The sequence below is a fragment of the Nothobranchius furzeri genome, chromosome 16 (assembly GCF_043380555.1).
Source record: "Nothobranchius furzeri strain GRZ-AD chromosome 16, NfurGRZ-RIMD1, whole genome shotgun sequence".
NCBI lineage: Eukaryota > Metazoa > Chordata > Actinopteri > Cyprinodontiformes > Nothobranchiidae > Nothobranchius > Nothobranchius furzeri.
This window is the reverse complement of record NC_091756.1, coordinates 35,456,775-35,468,978: the sequence shown is the minus strand read 5'-3', so window position 1 is coordinate 35,468,978 and position 12,204 is coordinate 35,456,775.

Below are 12,204 nucleotides of genomic sequence, written 5' to 3'. Positions count from 1 at the left end.
GGTCAGACAGAGCGAGGTGTCACAAGATGAATGAGGTGGAACACATGCAGGCAAAAGTCTGGCCGAAATCTTTGTTCCTAGTGTGTTTTCACTCCGAACAAAGGCCAACCAACGGGTGAAACCTGCACCGTAAACAGGTCGGGCCCAGAATCGGTGGTCACTGCTGTGTTGTTCTTCTTTTCTCTGTCAGCAAATCTCATTTATGGTTTCCAGGAAAAGTTTGAGGTTTCAAAAAAAGGGAGTGGCACCTCCTGGCTGCCATTGTCACTCAGTGGGTGCATCACTGACCTGCAGAGGGACTGTTGAACAATTCAATTAGTTTTATTGTGTTTTATAGGAATAATTCACCTCATTTTAATGTACCTAAAATACTATTCAGTTAGTCTTTTATATCATTTTCCTGTATGTTTTGCTGTTTAATACAGCCTCTTTGTATTCATAGTCTTTCATACGTAAACCTGGCACTGATTTCTGAATCATCAGAAGCTGCATGAAATGTTTTTTGGCCAGTAATTTTACTTTCTGTTTAAAAGTCTCTCACACCTCTCTGAACACATTACATTTAATGACGCTACAGGACACACATTTGTTTAACATCCTCCCATGGCCAAAGTAGTTTTGCTGCATCCAGCTAGTTTTTTTTTCTGTAACAATATTGGAGTTTCACCTGCTGACTTTAGTAGTAAAAGTTTTATCATGATTACTGATTTTGCCAGTTTCATGTTGTTTCAGGGAGCACTGTGGGGGTTTCTTCTTTAACCAAAGAGTAGCAACAATTTTATCGAAAAAAGTGAGGCTTTGATTTTATATTATTGTCCGAAGAGGCCAGCAGGGGGCAACCTTGTTGCAGATGTTCCATCATGGACAGTGATTATGGTTCAGCCTGTGTGCTTTAAGATCACTTACAAACAATCATCATTCTTTATCCTACATTTTTTAGCTTTTGTACAAAACAAATACCCAATAATGCAACAATATTACTGAAAGAGAAGTACTTTAGAACAACCACAAACTTCACATAATATACAAATATTGGGTCTGGATGATGGTTTTATCACAACTTCTGCAAGAGTCTGGCTGCCTTGTAAGATAGTAGCTTCATTTCATTCCCCCTGAAGACTATATGTGTATAATACTCCGTGTAGACCTTTCAAGAGCAGACACCAACACATTGGTGGTGATGAGCAGGAATTAAACTTTATATTTAGCTTTTAAAATATGTCCCAGATCTGCTTTTGTGCAACCTGATGACAGATTTTTCATCTTCTCTGCTCTAATGACAACAGTGCTGCACAAATGTGTGAACAGAAGTTTGTTGTTCTTCTCAAATGAAGGGTTTCAGCTGTTTGGCCGCTCACTTGAGGATAGTCTAGGTGTTAAAATGCAAATGTGTTGAAGGACGTGTGTGGATGGGGCATACATTTCAGCTTTCAGCCTCTTGAAAACACTTTGACCATTGGCCCTGAGGGGTCATCTCACTCAGTGTTTGAGGAAATGGACTTGTGCTACTTAGAAAAATTATTTCCTGTACAAACATTGTGTGTCACTTAGACACAAAACAACCTGCATTATTTAAAGATGAGCAACATTCTCTCTGATAGACCATTATGCAACTCAAAAAGACAGTTATCATGCTTTGAACTCCCTTCCACACTCACAGAAGCAAGGTGGCCAAACACAGGCTCCTCCTCTGACGACCACCAACAGGTAAGGAGGGTGAAACGTCTTGCCCCAGGACACGACTGCAACATACTGAGCAGGGCACACATTTGAACCTTCTGAATACAGGACAGGTACTTCCAGTGGCAGCTGGTGAAAAAAACATCTTGGAAGGGCTATATGTGAAATGTATTATATTCTTGGTCCATAATAATCATTAAAATGAACAATTGAAAACTGACTATAATTCCAAAAACATCTGTTCATTTCCCTCCAACAAAAAAGCAGTTTAACAGAAAGTTAATTTTCTAATTTCAGATAAAGAAGACTATAATTGTTATACTCAAATAAATACATAAGCCTACTGTGTGAGCTTTTAAAAGCAACTGCAAGCAATAATCCTGTGGGTCTCAATCATCTGCTCAAAGCTGTGCATCTCTAAGCGCAATACTCACCTTGGCCAGTAGAAAGCAGTAACACGATAGAAATTCAATTACAAATGCTGTTTTAAACTCCCATAAAAGGAGAACAAATAAACAATATTTACATCAATAGTTATGAATTTTAGCTCTATATTAAACCAACGGTGAGTGTGTGTGAATGAGGATGAGACAGAAAGAGTAAAGATGAGATCCAGCACCTTCCAGCATAGTTGTTTTCTGTAAACTGGGGTGCTGTTGCTAGTGCTCCAGAGGCATTCAATTCATGGATCCTGACTGGCCCAAAAATTTCCAGTTGTCCCTAGCAACCAATTGTGATTGGCTGTTTAGCTGCATTTCAAGGGTGCTTTTCCCAGCGCCCCAGGAGTGAAACTGAACTAAACTCTGCTGTTGGACTCATGAATGACAATCCTAGGGATGCCCACTCCAGTCGCTTGGTTTCAGTCACATGACCCTGTGTTGTGTTTGCACCTAAACCAATCTGCTCTGAATAGTACCTACACTGTCTTGTATATAGTAGCCAGTAAAGATTTAAGCTAATGTACTTATAACCAGTCTTGTATCAGTGAGTATTTCTGAGGATTGTTTTGTTTCATTTTTTCATTTTATCTTCTAATAAAAAAATTAAACTCGAATGAGTAAAAGATTGTTTCTACTGGAAATATTAGTTTAAATGTTGAATTTCACAATTCAAAAGAAACTTTTTGTCCCCCTGATGTCAGTGTTTCAATTAAGCAGGTTAGTGTTGTGGCTTTGAACACATCTGTGTCATTTTGCATAATGGTCTGGATTGATTGTCAACGCCCCAAAGCTCATTTTACCCGGATGTTTCTATGGGAACTGTGTCATCCTAGATCTGATCAATAGGATGCTCCACACTCCCTCCACCCCCCTCCCCAACCCCATCCAACATCCCCTCCCAAAACCTGTCCCTTTGGTGTTTGTTCAGTCAAAAAAATAAAGATTGCTGAATATTAAAACATCAATTTCATTATGATTTTCTGACTTTATTTTTTTTATGTTAACCTATTTATGTTTTGAGATCATTATGATTTTATGACAGTTTTTTTATCTATGTGAACCACGTCGTGATTCTATGTCTGTGATATAAATAAAATTTACTTACATATTTGAAGCTACATCTGACCACACACAAGGAAACTAGCTCAAAAATATCTGTCTTTCACTTTTGCTATATTATATACATATATAAAATATATACACATATATAAAATATAAAATATATATATATACACACACACACACACATATATATGTGTGTGTGTGCGTATTTTATACATATATAGGTGTGTGTATATATTTATATATATATATATATATATATATATATATATATATATATATATATATATATATATATATACATGTATATACACATATACACATATAAAAATATACACATAGAAAAATGTACACATAAAAATATACACATATAAAATATATATATTTTTATATATATACATACACACATATACACATATATTCACATATACACATATACATACACACATATACACACATACATACACACATATACACACACATATACACACATACACACACACACGTATATACACATACACATATATACACACATACACACACACGTATATACACATACACATATATACACATACACATATACACACATACACATATACACACACACACACACATATACGTGTGTGTGCGTGTGTGTGGTCATACAATTAGAATATAGTGACAAAGTTGATTTATTTCAGTAATTCCATTCTGGTGTATTGCATCTTACATTTCACAATACACCATATACTTTCTATGTGGGGTTAAGGTCATGAGAATTTGCTAGCCAATCAAGAATAGGGATACCATGGTGCTTAAACCAGGTACTGGTAGCTTTGGCAATGTGTGCAGGTGTCAGGTCCTGTTGGAAAATGTGAAGTGCTCTAAAACTTCCTGGTAGGCAGCTATGTTCACCTTGGACCTCAAAAGACACAATGGACCAGCACCAGCAGACGACATGGCCCAACCCATCACTGACTGTGGAAACTTTGCACTATACACAAACGTATACATATAAATACAAAAGATCAAAAACAACAATAAAGAGATAAAGACTGTGCTGAGAATTATGATGAGACAATTGATAAATTAAAGGAAAATTGAGCTCAGTCATGCCATCACTCCAGGACCACCCATTACATAAATCACTAAAGTATCTACAAACACATTAAATAATGCTAACCATTCATCCAGTAATGTAAAACTGCTGTCCATCACATATTTGAATACAAATTTTATTTTAAATCAGAATCAGAAGGGTTTATTGCCATGTGTGCGAAAAATCACAACATTAGCAAATTGCTGTGGTGCTTCGTGCAAAAAGAAAGATAAAAATAAGAGATAAACAATTATAGGAAGTAAGAATATAATCATGATAAAATAATATAATGTGGCAATTGTAAGGTTATGAAGTTCATTATTTTCAACTCCACACAGCTGCCCCCTGTGCACAATAACACCCGTGTAGAAAAACCAAGGTCGGGTGTTCCTCAGACTGTTTACATTCCAGGAGAAGAGTCCGAAGGAGGAGAAGAAGCTTTACTTAATCAAAGTACTTTATTTGTGATTAAAATTATTAAGCAAAACAGATGCTGATCAACAATAATCAAGTGAATGATCTGTGAAATAAATATGTCATGATTTATGTTTAATGAAAACAGGACTACTGCACAGACATACTGATCCTCATCTCCATAGAAACGCATGACACATTGTTCCAACCAATCAGAGCTTTCGGCTGCCGCAAGAGAATCTGGTGTTGACTTAAAGTGTCCAATCCCGTTTACTGAAACTTATCAACAATTCAGAGATATAAAACAAGGCAACGCCATTTTAAGTCAGTTCCATTTTGACTTCAGTTCTAGTCACCGTCATCCTAAAGAAAAGCACAGCCTGGCCAGATGTGTTTTCTTCTTTAAACTAAGAACTGTGAAGTTGGAGATTTTCGTCGTTTAACAACCAGACGACGTCCTTTCAAAATAAGAGCACCTGCTGACGCCGCCGAACGGTACCGGGGTCGACCCTCCAGACGGGCTTTGAAACGTTGCGACCGCTGCACCGACAGCTCCAGCGTACATCCGAGGTTCTTGGACCTGGCATTTCCTGATCTACCTGGAAGGCCCCCACTGGGTACGTACACGGCAAAATAGCGGCTCATGTCATCACTTTATAAGCCTCGTGATATCTAGTCATAACAAAGACTACCAGATTCAATGACGTCATCCTAAAGAGTCTGAACCAACCACACACACACACACACACACGCACCAACACAACATCCAAATCCATTTTCATCCATCACAGAGTTAGTCCTGGTAGATTGTTTAGAATTTATAATTACGAAATTAAAGATTCTCAAATGATCCCATCTCTCTCTCTTTTCTTGTTTCAAAGTCAATACAGAGTGTTTAATTAAACTCCCTGATGATAAAAACAGCCTATTCTTCTGTTTATAAAAAGTGATCTACTTACAGTGTATTAAAATACAACTCTAGATAGTTACATCACTTCAATTCCGTTACACAATTATTAGAGAAACAGCTACTGTATCCAAGACAGTAGGTACTGATCAGAGCGGGAACATTTCAGGTGCAAACGCAACATAGGGTCATGTGACTGAAACCAAGCGACTGGAGTGGGCAGCCCTAGGATTGTCATTCATGAGTCTGACCGCAGAGGAGAAGAAACTGTTCTTGTGGAAGCAGAACAAACATGCTGGATATCATCACTCCAGGACCAGGGTGAGTACACTGCTTTAAAGGGTTATTTTAGCACATACTTAAGTGGCTCAAGAAAATCATTCAAAAATATGAAAGTCTCGTAACCTTGCTGTTTCATTAGCAGCAAAAAATAACATAACGAGAACTTTAATTTTTTTTAAATGGACCATTGCTTTAAAGGCAAACTTTTCAGTTTTGCTTGCTTTTAGCACCCCCTAGTGTTCGTTATTAACTTTCTGTGGTCAAACCAGAAATTTTACTTATCTCCTCATGTTGCGCTCATCTTAACACCTTTAACAGCTGAAATGTCTCCCAGCCTTCATTAGTGTCTACAGGACATTAGACAGTAAATTAAATCAGCTGTGTTCATGATCTAAAACTTGCAGGACACACGCTGGAACCAGACTCCAGCGCCAGTCCAACATTGTGGCCCGCCACACTGAAGTGTCAAATGCGATAATCTGGGGCCTACGTGGCCTTTCATTAAACCTTTTTGCTTTATTGATCGCTTGATGTTTATACGCTTCTGTGTAGATTACCGTAAACTCAACGCTGCTACACACACAGACTCATCCACTCCCAAACATTCAAGAAATCCTGGAATTCCTCGCTGGAGCAACCATATTCACTACTTTTGATCTCAATAGTTGATATTGGCAAGTTGAAATGGAACCCAAAGACAAAGAAAACTGCTTTTGTATGCCCCATCGGATTATTTCTATTTAAAGTTATGCCATTTGGATAAAAAAAATGCACCAGGTACATTCCAAAGACTGATGGAAATCGTCCTTGGAGAACTCAAAGGAAACATTTGTTTTGTATACCTTAATGATATCATTTACTCTTCCTCATACAGTATAGTCAACAACAGGATATTCAAGCTTTATCAGACAAGTTGCATGAAGCTAACCTCACTGTGAACATGGAAAAAAGCCAATTTTTCCACACTCATGACATTTCTGGGCCACACCGTTTCCTCAGAAGGAATAACTTTGGATGAAGAAAAAAAATCTAAGCTGTACAAGACTTTCCTGTTCCAAACAACCTCTAACAACTACAAAGATTCCTTAGAATGGCAGGTTGGTACCACTGCTTTGTACCTCATTTTTCTCACCTCACCAAGCCATTGAATGCCCTGAAAAGGAAAGGAGCAAAATTCAATTGGACTCCCGAATGTCAATCAGCATTTGAAAACAAACAACTTCTTACTTCTCCGCCTATATTAGGACACCCAAACTTCAACTTACCATTTATCGTGTATACGGATGCCAGCGATGTAGGTCTATGAGTAGTTCTTTTTTGAACTCACGTTTAGTGGATCGTCTGCATGACGGGAGGATCTCTTCAGTTGGCAGTCCAGGTAAGTCTTGCTTTTCCTTTAAAAGATTTGTCAGGTAAGCCTGGGTTTTTATTTACTTTTCTTTTCAACAACAGCTTTTGAGCATTTCTTCCATCTTTCAGGTCTGGATCTTATCATTGAGGGATTAACAGCCTCGTTAGTTGGTAGAACAGCCTGTTTATGCGGTTGAAATTGCTTATTCTCTACAGGTTCCATGCCACTATGTTCACGGGTGAAAATGAGAAAGTGAGGCCCTGTCCACACGTAGCCGGGGATCTGTCAAAACGTAGATATTTTTCTACGTTTTGGCCTGTCATCCACATGAAAACTGAGTTTTTTCACACGAAAACGGATCTTTTTAAAAACTCCGGCCAAAGTGAAGATCTGCGTTTTCTCCGTTTTGGGTGTCTGCATGTGGACAGACAAAACCGGAGTTTTAAGGCCCGCAACGTCACTTTCCGCGACATAAAATGCTGACGTCACGTGTGCGACCTATGTTTACACTAGCCAACAGCATGGATGCCCTCAGAGCTGCGCTCGCTTTATCAATTGTCCAAGCGCTTTTTGCTTGTTTGTTTTTGCAAGCGGAATTACTGCTCCTTGCGGAAGACCACAGACGAAGGACGAGGTTAAGAACGGGGGAAGTACTGCCGCCTACAGGTCTGGCATGTCCTTAACAACCTATTTATCCGGGTACGTGTGGACAGAGTTTTTTTTTAAAACGAGGTGGTGTAGATGCAAGTTTTTGGAGGGGATGATATTCGTTTTTAAACAAACCCGGCTACGTGTGGACTAGGCCTGAGTAGAGCTTGGAGGTATTTTAAAGGGTAAGGTGGAGCAGTGTGCACAGGTGCTGCGGATTTGCAATCAGGAGTGAAGGTGAGAGAATTGGTGGAGCGCTTGGCCATGTGTGGTCATGACAACTGCAGGTTTTGACACTGTAAAGGGTAATTTTAGCACATACTGGCTCAAGAAAATTATTTAAAATATGAAAAAGTTGCAAAGTATGGCTTCAAATCTATAAAAATGACATTTGATCATGAAACTACAAAATGACAGCGGAAATAAATAGACATAAAATTGTCACAGGTCACCCACGATACTTGAATTTTGCATCAGAAAACACGTAAATAAGATTCAATACTACAAGTTTTTCTTGTTTTTTTTAAGTTTCCAACTTTGCAAAAGAAGTAAAGTTCCTAAAAGCAAAGAAATCAATTAGACTTTATTGATTTTACAGATGTTTCCCCCTCAACATTAATGGTTGACATATTGGAATATTTTGTCACACTGACTTTTTAGAACAGGATACATAAAGATTAAATTATTTATGACATTAGAAGGTGCCAGCTTGTGAACAGAGGATGTACTGTAAAAAGAGGGGAAGATATCAGATCAATGCGGTGCAGATGAGGGGGTCTCGGGGGAAGAAGCTGGGTTTGTGGCCATCTGGTCTCTCTGAGCTTCACTCTGTCACAAGTTTAATAATTCCACTTCAACAACAAACTGACAATGAAATGACATAATCTCAGTCAGGCCCTCACCGGACACAATGATTTAGTTGTGTTCAGCGTCCTGCAAATTCATGGGGAAGCACACACACATAACAGGGAAGCACTGCCACACCGAACACAATGATATCTCCTCTCATTCCATTTATTGGTGTGAGTGCTCTCAGAGTAATTCAGGGGCTTCCTTGGCTCGTCATACGATGCCTCTGCAGCTATTACAGGACATTAGAGGGAAAGCTGTGCAAGAAAACTGTGGATCACGTTGCTGAAGTTGTTTGTGCTCCTCTGTTGATGCTGATGCAGGAATGGACAGATGGGCTCCCTTTCTCAGGAAAACACATTGAGGGGATATGTGAGTGAGGAGGGACCATACTTTAATAATACTTGCTATAACCACAGAAACCCTGATGAGTCTGTTTGGATCAGTACCTGAAAAATAGATTAAGATTAGGTCATCTTTTGTGTTTGCTAAGTGTAATTAGCACATACAGCCATCTTTATGTGGTTCACTCCAAAATTTGATCAGTTCCTGATGAACATCAAATGAGTTTCATTCAAACATGCAAATAGGTTCAACTTTACCTAAATATAAACCCAGATTCCCCACTTTAAAACGTCTGCTCTGTGGGCCCTCTGTAGTAAACTTGTAGTCTTTAGACCACATAAATAGAATTAAAAGGCCACTTTTCAGTTACTTGGAACTGGATCCTTCTTCTGAAACCTTAGACAGGACAGTGAACATCTCACAGACCACCCATCCTCAGTCAAATATCTGGGAACAGATGGTCAGAGTGCAGATCAAATCTGTGTTTTTCACTCTGACTATTAACAAAAAAGTTCCAGCTTCTTTGTGTCCATTATTATGCCAAAACAGAAAAAAACACCAGACAAGGGCAGTAAACACAGGCAACGATACAAAACAGTTGTGAGTACTTTATCTCTATTTTTTAATTGATTGTTCAACAACAAAACATTTTAATATCAATGAAAATGATTTCAACTCAAAGGTGTTGAACACATATTTAATCAAACAATTTGCAGTGGTCTATTGTAGGAATGAATGCCTTGTAATTTGCATGGTGTGAATGTGTGTGTGAGTGTGTGTGCAGAAGCGCCGAGAAGCACCTGTTTCACTGAGGAGTCCGCTGGAGGAGAGAGTAGCTTCAGAAGAAAGGATTCGGAGTCTTAATTCCTAATATTTGGGCACCTTGCCTTTTACTTGCTAACTCCACAAATAACACACACCTGGAGGAGTTCTGCTGTGTGGTGGAGTTGCTAATGCTAGTGATTGGCTTCTACTAGCTGAGACATTCTCTACTGTTTCCTGGACACTAAAGCAACAACATCCTTCACCTTTGTGTGTCAAGATGGGCGAGTCGATGAATGTTAAGTGACAGTGTGACGTAGATCTGTCAGGATTTTCAAATCCTAGAGTTTTACCATCTATATTCAATCAAACCTAATACAGGAGATAGACAGGAGACTATTTTCATGTTCAGCTTGCAAGAAAACCTCAGAGTGATCGATTAATCAGAAATAATAATTAAAACATGTTTTTCAGGGTTTCACACCTTTAAATATACCAAAAATGAAACTTTCTCTTCCTGAATGAACTTGTCAGAAAGAGACTTTTTAGGTCAGAATGACGTAAATATTAGATTTATGACCCTGGAATGTATTTCCTTCTTTGTCTTCTCGCTCTGCCATTGCCTTCATGCATTATTTATCCTCCAATAGCCATGCAGTTTCCTCTTTCTTTTCATCTGCTGTACCCCACACAGCGGTAAGTTTACATAAACTATAGTCTCAGAAATAATTCAGTAAACCACCGCTGTTAATAGTTTGGATGAGTATTTGTACTGTTTAAAACAAACCGGAAAACCATAGATTTAAATCGAATGTGATGATTTTGATATCTGCTGTTTTCTAATCAGTGTCTTTCATAGGAAAAATGAAACTCTAGCTCATCAAGATGAATAATAATAATAAAAATGTTATTATCACGCCATAAATGTGGTCATGTGGTGCCCTTTAGCATACTGACAGCTGAGGAGGAGCTACACTGAAGAGAATGATCTAACGCAACACTTTCAAAGAAATTCAACATGGTTTTCATGCATTTTGCTGCAGGGGTGTTCAGATTAGGGAGACTTTGCACAAGCTAGGCAAATTTGAACACATCCCTGCAAACTGTCAGCCTGTTTGGTTGTGAGGTTACAGAGGGTGACCTGAGTAGAAGGTCATGATCGAATCAGGCAGTTGTGTTTGTTCTCTTGTCATAAACTTGTGGATATCAGCTGATTTTAAGAGTGTTTCTATGTAACAGTAATAAATAATGAATACATCACCCATTACTTTCCCAAAAGGCCTCTGTTGCTTGGATATCTACTCTTATCTGTGGAATAGGGATTAAAAGTGCTCATGAGTGGGTAAAATATGACAATGATACTAACACAGTCGGATCTTGGTTAAACCTTATTAGTGATGTTTGCTTAATGAGTCTTTGCAACTTTTTATCACATGCCTCGAAGCTTTGGGAAGATTTGGGAGTCCTCCTCCTTCTCTTTCTGCTTTCTGAGGATTGCTGTATAGTCACTGACACTTGTCAGTGACTTGATGCAATTTGCTGGGTTCCTTGTATAGGAAACATTATTTCTGATTGGCTTAATGAACTGACCTGAATTGGAATTTTTATTATGTGAAGTGCCTTGAGATGACTCTTGTCCTGATTTGGCCCTATATAAATAAACTTGAATTGAATTGAATTGAATATCACGTTTATTTTATGTTTCTAAAAGGAAAGAGATGTTATTGGGCATTTTCCCATAACGCTATAATTGGATAGTGGATCAAAACCTAAAGCTAAGTATCCTCGTTTTTGCTGTTGTACAAATGAGTCCTTTAGTCTATGAATCAGATGGATTTATGAAAGCATTTTTGGAAGACTGATGGAGAGGGGGGCTGATGATGAGACTGAAACTGTCAATAAAATAAATACAATGCAATAAAGTCTAACTGGGTTGAAAGTCAAAGTCAAAAGATGGATTATGTGATGAGGCCTTTTTGAGTTCCAGATTGAGACCAGCAGCAGCGAAGGCCCCGTCCCCTCTCAGCTTACGATGAGTCCTCGGTACGTCCAGGACCAGCTGGTCTCCTGACCTGAGAGACAATGATGATTGGTGTCCAGTAGCTCAAAGAGAAATGACTGAGCTAAACCACATAGTAAATTAAAAATAAATAAAACTAGTTTTAAATGAACTCTCAAATGGATCGTAAGTAAGGATAAAACAGAAGTCATGCATCCTCCTCTTCATTGCAGATAGACAAAATATAGTTTAACAACAGTCATACATAATAATGCACATTCATGCCTGCTAGCCAATGCTTTGTAAAATAATAATAAATTTATTTAAATAACAAAAGCTTCCCTCAGAACATTCTGAAATGCTATAAAATTAACCTCGGGATCTTTA